The sequence below is a fragment of the Ctenocephalides felis genome, unplaced genomic scaffold (assembly GCF_003426905.1).
Source record: "Ctenocephalides felis isolate EL2017-DRISC unplaced genomic scaffold, ASM342690v1 CF-g0.4_SCAFFOLD_01492, whole genome shotgun sequence".
Classification (NCBI taxonomy): Eukaryota; Metazoa; Arthropoda; class Insecta; order Siphonaptera; family Pulicidae; genus Ctenocephalides; species Ctenocephalides felis.
In genome coordinates, this window is record NW_020537646.1 from 23905437 (window position 1) to 23915228 (window position 9792).

The window sequence follows — 9792 nt, forward strand, 5'->3', positions numbered from 1 at the left end:
CGGCATTCTGTGCACGCGTGACCCGGAGCACAGCGGCGGTTCAGACGCGGGCCGGCACACCGCCAAGCGGTGGTGCCCGCCGCCACGGCCGCTGCTTCATGCTGCCGCATGCCGCGCGAACCCTGCCGCCGCCGCCGCCGCCTTCGCATGTGACGACGACGAATATTCGCGCATACTATCCGCTGAAGCAATTTAGGATCACACACACACTCGCGTGACTGTCGCGCACTGTACGATCACGATGCTGCTGCACCGCATTGCCATTGCCGCCATGTTGGCGGACACGATCAGAGTTGTCAGCACCGCGAGCGCCTAGGACGACTACTGATCGCGGTCTGGGTGGCGAGATGCGCGCGACACGAGGAGCGCGTGCGTGCGCTTCTCCTTCGTAGCGGCGCTGGCAGCGGCGCTGGAAGCGAGGCGGCGCCAGGGATCGATAGCTTAAGCGCACGCAGACGCCGAACCGAGCGATGCACGCGACTTCGCGCCGCCCCGACCGCTCTGACCGCTCGAACCGCTCCAGCCGAACGTCTCAACCGCCAGATGCACACCGAAATCATTCAAATCTCGAAACTCGCTTTTTAATTTACTGTCTTCTATAATTTTGCCATTAAAAGTTTTGTAATAACCACATGCACATTTTACGTTTCAATCTCTAACATTCATGACAATAAAATTAACTAAATTAACGTTCAATATTCGTAATACAAATAATTATTAACAATAACAGAACTATGTTACGCCAATAGCCCCTGCGTCAAACACATCACGCGTGGAACTGAATTCAAGTACAAGACGAAGTAGACACGTGGGTGCACAAGGAACGGTCCATTCTGTGAATAGACAATCTTATAATCTACTTCACACCAGGCACATACGCATGGTGTCTCACACATGTGAACGGTCCATATATAATATCAATTTCACTCTCTATCGGAAGCACTGCTAGGCAATACTTCTTCTCGTATGAATAACCCATATTATTCAGCGGTTACACGTTTTTTAAAATATACGATATATATATAAATATAATCTGAAAATACATAAAAAAATATTTTATGAACATTCAGTTCTTCGGCATAAAGCTCTATTCAATCCTCAATATTTTCATAACATATAAACGTGTATATAAAAATATATAAGTTTTAATTATTATTATTCGTGAAAAAAAATCTCCTCCATTTACTTCTTGGTTGTACAGCCCTTCAGTTAAGTATCTCACACCTTGAGTGATCGATTATTCAAAGAGTGTTAATCAAGTTTCTAGGAAGTTTGAAAAGTATTCAGAAACTTCATTGTGCTATACGTGTTATCTAATCCAACGCCTTGTAAAACTTGTAATTGAATATTGTTTTATATGATCTGTGATATGCCTCAATATTTTATTCATACATGTAATAACTTGATTAATATTTTGATATATTTTATCAAAAAATTTATGATAAGTTATGTTAAAGAAAACGTCATTGTTGTATATAGGCCTCTAAATAGAACGTAAAGGTAATGCTATTATTATTCTTACTTAAGTTCGCCCATCCGTTTAAATAGCAGTTTATTCATCCGTGCATCTATCTGCACATTGTTTATCATTTAATTCAAATTAATGGAAATTGGTTTATGAAATATAAAATAACGGAACATTACCCAATGGGCAATTGCTTTGATATATTGTCATAAAATATTTGTAGGCGACATATTACCAAATATTCAGTTTGTTATGTTCAAACCCTTGAAACGTTTCCATTGCTATTGTGCTATTTGATACCTCAAGTGCTGACATAAATTATCTCGCATTAAAGTCAAAAGACTATAGAGCTTGTTTTTTGTATGATAAATGCGATGATCGTTTCTTGACAGTGATCAGTATTCACAGACGCGGATATTTGAAATTTCGTGCTTTAAGGTAAAAGACCCAGTTATTGACCCTGGCCCAGTTTCTGACCTTTTCAACTTTTTTTGGAATTAATTAAAAAACTATACATTTAATGTGAAAATAAATTTTTTCTTAATTGACAGTAATTTATTCTATGCCTCATTAATGTCAATTAAAAAAATATAAAAAATATTAACTAAATAAAAAAAAAATTTTTAAACCAAAAGTGACTGTGGAAGCCATTTTTTAGCTTTAGTCTAAACAGTTTATGTAAGGAGCTACGACAATTGAGTTCGTGCACTAATTATGATGTAAGTACGAAAATCTAACTAAAAATATACAAATAAGTCAATAATTAATTAAAATTTATTTTAAAACATTTATAAAACATATTAAATTTAGTTTTATTACTGAAATTTGAGGGTCAATAACTAGGCTCAATTTTAAGTGTATGTCACAGTTGTTGACCCTGCAATTCTAACCTTTTAAAAGCTAGGTTATTTGTCACATGTTTTTAGTCACTTGTTCATTAAATGTAAAAATAATAATATTTATTGTTATCTTATATTTTTTTTACTATTTTTCGTAGTAAAGTGATAAATTTACATTTAATATTCATTGGTATAGATGAAAGATTGTATTTAAATCTTGTAAATACATCTTTTAAGTGATAAAATTATTAATAAAAAAATGACTGTTTTAGTTTACTAATATTTTTATTATTATACAATTATACAATTACAATTAATTAAATGAAAATTAGAAGAAGAAAAAGAATTGAAAAAAGCTGAAAGGTCCAAAAATAAAGCCAAGGAGGCAGAAAAAATAATTAAAAAAGAAAAACTTGAAGAAAAAAAGAAACAAAAAGCTCTTAAAATAAAAAAAAAAGTCCAAGTAATTTAAATAATTAATTTTAATTTTTTTGTTTGTGTAATATGTTATAACAAGACTTGAACTATTTATACGTTAAATTTTAACAAACTGTATATTTTTAGAATAAATACTTAATTTATTTATTTTAATAATAATTTCAGTTTATTTAAAATTAGTAAGCACTTCATAACCTAATCATGATTAAATTTGAGGGTCAGAAATTGGGCTACGGTCAGGGTCAGAAACTGCCACACGAAGAATTCTGAGGGTCAAAAACTGGAGCTCTTAATGTCAATTTTTAAAACGTCAATTTAAAATATAAATTTAGTTCAAATAATTTTTTATGCACATTACTTTATTTTAAAAATCCTAAACTAATAGATAAAATTATAATTTTTTCATTAAGTTAAGTTTTATATTAATTATTATAGTTTAACCTCCACCGTCACTCTAAAAAGGTCAGAAACTGGGCCCGTTACCTTATATGTAAAATAGAACGTTGATGAATAAAAGTTGGCAGGCGGTTGGTGTATTACGACATACCTACGCGGCTTGTACTAGTTTTGTCAGAACTGTCATCAGCACGCAAATGGATATATTGCAAAGAACAATTAGCACATTCACATTATTTAGTGCGGCAGAAACATTATTTATAGCATGCTATAACTTTATGAATGGTTTCGATTTCAATCCTTCCAATCCATGTACTGGGCAACAAATTGATTGTGTTCAATAAAACAATAACCGATAGTAAGAACAAATCTAGGAAATATTGACAGCGCATATAAATAGAATATTATAACACTTGACAATAAGACTTATCGATTATTATTCGTAACAGTAAAATGGCCACTTTTTCATAATTATTTATCTTATACTAATTGTAGCACTAAATGTTCGGTCAATATAATACTTTTGACCATGGAAAGATAGTGTACATAAAATTGTAAATTGTGGAAAAAATATTGTACATAATGATATAAGAGCGATTAAAATTTCAGTGATACATCAGCAACAATGATATATCGTTCAATAACTCCATTTTTAGAAACTAAAATAACTTGTTTCATATGCATTTTTCTCTTATTCATACTGCTCCATATTCTTATAGATTATTTACGATATGTTCATACGCCTACATTCTTTATTCTCTAAAGTCGTGTAGTTTATATTCGAATACTACAGACTGAATTTGAGAAAATGCTAGTTGCATAAAATAGTATACACTCTCTTCGTCTTAAACTTTCTTCTTGCAGCGAGTCGAGTGGAGCTTAAATCTCCTCGACTCGTATAAAATTTATATAGAAGTGCAAGAACACTTCAATATGCCCGTGAAATACTATTTTCGCATAATTATGGATTGTTTGAACGACCCAGCGAAGTGAAATGTGGATTATTATATTAGTGGAAGTTTTAATTGGTGCGATATTTTCGGAAAATGAGTAATTGTTAGCAAAATCATAGACTGCGATATAATATTGGAGTAAGGATAAGCATTCTGTCTATATTTTCTTCAATTAATAGAGTTTAGAACTTTGTTTAAGGTCTTATATATTAGTACTTAACAATGGAATGCTCAGATTTTTGTCTAATGACTTAGAGACCTTCAATTTAAGCTCCAGTTTAGTAATAGCGACTTGCAAATTCATCTGGCATATTATCATCGAAATCAGTCTTTTATTGAAATTAATATTTTGACCAGCAAACTCATTCAATATAAAATTAATATGGCTTATAACTATAATGGGTGATATAGACATAGTTCATTTGTTGCTTTGAGTTTTGCCTAAAATTCTATAATTTCTGAAACAGTTTTATAGATTTGAGCCTTTTATGTGCTGAACATTTTGTATGAAAATTGATATAGTTATAATTCGCATAAGTCAATACTGCTAACTGCTTATTTATATCATCATTTTATTTTCAACTTTAAATGTTCAAAATCATAGAATAAATTATTTGAAAGTTGTTTAGCAAAATTTCCAGCAAACAGCTGGCGTTCATCTTTAACGCATTTCAAAATTGAAGTTGTGGGAAAAATGTATGTATATAAAAATATAAAAACCATTGGATGAAAATATAAACGGTTTATTAATTACAAAATTTTATGATAAATAAAAATGTCAAGTTATATTGTTTTTCCACCATGTCTAGTCTGCTTGATTCCCCACAAAGTGTTATTATTAAGTTTAGTTATTAGGTATCCAAATTTATTTTATGTCGTGCACTCATTGGGCTTTCCCATGGACTCCTTATTTACCCGATATCATTTTTTCTATAAATTTTCAACTGTACTAAAATTTCTTATTAAATATTTGAATTAAAAATAATAATAGAATACCCAAAGTAAATTAAACAAAAACTATTCGTCTAATTAAGCAACATTTTTTTTGAGGTTTAAACTTACATCTTCCGGCTAATGATGTCAAGTCTACATCTTAATATATTTATTTATATTAACATTTCGGATACATGAATAAATTAAGTAATTACACAAAAAAATTATCTTAATTGAATTAATTACAATAAAACACAACAATAAAGCATTATTAAGCCTAACATTCAAATTATGCAATGAGATAACTTGAAGAAAAATTGTTATGATATTGAGATAGCTTATTTGAAACTTGTAGATCTTGAGATTCTTTTGATGGCAAAAAAATCCTTTAAATTATATAAAGCCCCAAATCTAGAAAATAATAATTAAAAGCTTTTTTTAGCAATTGTTAAGATATAACTATTTTACAACTAATAATTCGTTTTTTACAGTCAGCAAATCAATAGTCAGAAAATTGTTTTTTTACAAGCTCAATCTTATTGCGACCAGAAACTGCATGTCTACTTATGTTACAACTTCTTCATAGAAACTTACAACATTTTCATAAAAAAGAACAATATTTTTATTTACTCTAGTTCTATTCATAAATGTTTTATGATAATTTATTATGTAAGTAAATAGATATTAACGTGGTGTTTTGTGATGCACTACTGTATTTATATTTATATTTATATTTATAAAACACAATTATAGATATTAATGGTACATAACTTTAATTAATAGATAATAATACATACTATATTAAATGAAATATAATTAAAAAAAAAAAACAAATGTTCACTCAAAATCTTATTCTAATTTTCACAGAATAATTTACTGAAAGTTATAACTCAAATACTCATCAATAGAGTAAAAAACTTGCTCTTTAAAAATGTGTTGAGTAATTTATAAAATTTTCTATTTCCAACTTCTCTAATACCTAGTGGCAGCTTATTGTAAAGCATTATGCCCAGGCTATATAAGGTATTAAATGAGGGGGCCAGTTTCAATGTGGGACTTTTTACAAGTTTATGTCTTGTGCCATAATACATTCGGTATTTGGGCTTAAATTAAACAAGTTCCCATTATATTTTATAAAACAGAGGGTGATTAGGAGAAAAATAGACTCTCATATTCATTTTGTGGACCCCGATATTTTTTCGATGCCATATAGAACCCTGGTGGTCCATGTGGATCACTTTGGAAATCACTATTTTTATTAATTATTTATGTATATGTGTTATTTTCTGCAATGCGTAGAGAAGTACAATACAGCTTCATACACTCCTCTTTATATCGCGATTATTAGTCAATATTCAAAGTAATATTTTATTAACAACCATGATTTTTATTCAATATATTAGCAATCTGCCGAATCGCTGGCTTTTAATATAATACAATTCTCATACTTATTGTTGTCAAATTGATGGAGCGTCTCGTCGCGAGCAAAAACAGAAGTCAGGGGTACGGCGACCGCAACCGTGCGATATCGCTCGACTTTTACGAGCGAGTCTAGCCGTTCAGACTATTTGACTGGCCGCAATATGCCTCAAGGGCGTGAGTACGTACGCATCTTAAGGGTTGCATCGCTTGACGATGGGACATTAGACCTGAGATCTAAATAAGGAAAAAGGTGATTTTTAAAGACAACCCTGAGATTTCTTCAAACGCCCAAAGCGCAACTTAGCGAGGTCAGGAATTGTGGAAAGCTTTGGGCAATGATCTTTCATAGTGAAGAGGTAAATACAATACGGTTGATGTATAATAGTAAATTAAATTATTTAGTTTAATATGAAAGTATCAAACTCCATCTAAGGCAACTTCAACGTAAATCAATCAGCGCTGCCGAAGGACAATACTGATTCCCGGTATTCCTTAAGAAATTCAATAGCAAATATATCGTGCTCTGACTACGAGCAATTTATAAACTTCAAAATACTACACTAAATATATTTCCATAGGGTAAGTTTTAGTATTCGTTAAAAAGTCATGCTGATTAAATTTTGGCAAAGGCAGAACCAACCATTTCTAGGATAAAGTGGAAAAAGTGTCTAAAATGCCAATTCAGTTTTTGAGAGAATAGAGCAAACAATTTAAATGATTCAAAAAATATTTTACTTTCATTGATGGAGTGAAGAATTGACTAATTCTTTTGGATGACAAGTCGGTTTCGTAGATACAGAAAAAAGTTACAATAAACGCCATTTTGTTGTTTAAAATGATCGTTGGACATATGAAAATCAAATTATCAGACATTTTATAAAATTTTTATTAATAGTTCTAATTTTGTTTCCTTTTTTCTAGTTCTGCACCAATGTCCACGACAGTTTCGATAGTATGAGTCAATGGATTTGAATCATTCAAAAAATTCATACTGACCGTCAAATGTACTCAGTTAGGCAGGTCTAAGTCCAGCAATTTCGCAGATAGATATAGAGTGCAAAAGCTCCAAAATAGTCATGCAGGTTTTGAGAAAATCAAATATTCAATTAGACTTATTCAAAAAACATTTTGCTTATGTTGATTGTGTGAAGATATAGTTTTTTTTAAAAAAAATTCTATACTAAAAAAAATGTTGTTTTGCAAAAATTTAGCAAGAAATATTTTTTTCATTCTATTCCATTTTTCTATGAGTTATTGCCTTCGATCGCTTTTATTCTATCGAGTTTTGTTACACACATTGGCATTTCTTGTAAAGATACAAATAAATTGTTCGTAGAATACTCTCGTTCCTTTATTTAATGATATAAGCACTCATAAATTCAAAGTGCTGATAACAATCTAGTCCAAAATATATAAAACAATTTTAATCATAGATCAATTTTCACTGATATTATTAATTTTTATTAAGGCATGATATTATGCACCACTAGTTTTGTTTACAATAATTAACATATGTTTATTCAAGAATCTATGTAAATACTTATTTAAATTTATATAATTATATATATAGGATATATATAGGGTATATATATATATATATATATATATATATATATATATATACCCTGACTGATATTGTCATCCCTGGTATGTCACAATAATAATTCAGTGTTCATATAGTGTTAACGCGCTTTTGTCCAGAAAAGACAATTTCAGAACCGCCGTTTAGGGGTTTTGCAAACAATGCAAACATTGTTTTCTTATATTGCTGTGTATACATGACACTTGTAGTACTGAAACAACCACTGGAAATTTAAGGGCATTTCTTTTTCGTAACAAACATGGAGATCTTGAAAAGGGTCTTGACGTGAAAATATTAAAACGTGTAAGATAAGGTCGGGGAATATTTACAACTTATAATACCTACTCAAAAAGGTTTAGTAAGATATATTCAGATCTACGTACATTGCCAAATTTTCTAACATAACTTCAGTTCTGAAGAAATTTGAAAATTTTGAAACTAATACTAATACACTTTTATTAATTTTTTATTATTATATATTATACTAAATTTTCACTTAGTGGCGCAATTTATGCTGCGAGTCGGCGACAAAGTTGACGTTTTATTGTATTGCGTCCCTCTGAGTTTTTGGCTTAAAAATATAAGCCTTTTCCGAGTGTAGGCGAAGCAAACAATGACTGTGTAATCAAAAGTGACGACTAACCAGTAAACGAAACAGCCGGCTTAACTTCAGGGTCAGTCACCTGAAAGAATGTGTAAATTGCCACAAAACGGAGATAAATTCAAGCGGATGGGACAAGCCGTGCGGTCCCTAGGCCCGTTGTTAATTCATGGCTCTCTTGTACGGGGGAGAAAATGATCTGTCGGCCCAGGGACTGTGTTCGGCGCTCTTGTGATGCCGTGTCTACATTAACGACTTGCATCAGAGAGACTTAGATGGGGTGGAGCACCAGGAGCAATAAAATTTGCTTACGAGCATCCATAAGATATGCGACTTACGGGAAGGTCATGAATTGCACTATTCATATATTTTACCATTTTAGTCAACTTTGCTGAATAATTACTTAATAAAGCTTATCAGTCATCCAAATTCTCTAGCAAACTCATTAATAACAGAGAACTATCGACGTTAGTTGAAAAGAAAAGCGCCATTCTATTTGTCATCAATTTTCCTGATAAAGATTGAAATAACTTACAACTTGCACATTATTTATAAGAAATTATTTATTAGTAAATAGTTAAGATTACATCATTGTCATTAAAATATTGTTAATATTATAACGAATGAGACAACTATTGAGTTGTTTTTCTAACATGCCCATTTAGTATATAATGTCCCTTACGGCTGACAATTGTAAATTCTCCAAATTTATTAAATGTCTTTAACTGGACAGTTGTAAATAAAATAGAGAATAAAAAAATACTTCTCGAATAAGAATACTCCAAGTAGAACAAAAAACTCATACTAGATACATTCGGGTGGAGCACTAGAAGTAATAAAGTTTGGTTAGGAGCATCCATAAGATATGCGGCACACGGCAATGTTATGGATTGCACTATTTGTTTTGCAATTTTTTGGTAACTCTGCAGAATAATTAATTTATTTAAATTAAATACTACTCAAGTAAGAATACATTGAGTAGTATTAAAAACTAGTCTACGTATATTATAATAATAGAAATATAATTAAATAAACCATTGGGTTGCCACCTAGAAACAGCGTCAAAAATGAAGTTTCAACCCAGTAGCTCATGATCATAGTTGGGATTCTTGTCAAAGTTTTTATCTGTAAATCTTTCAATATATGAAAAATTAGCAATATCT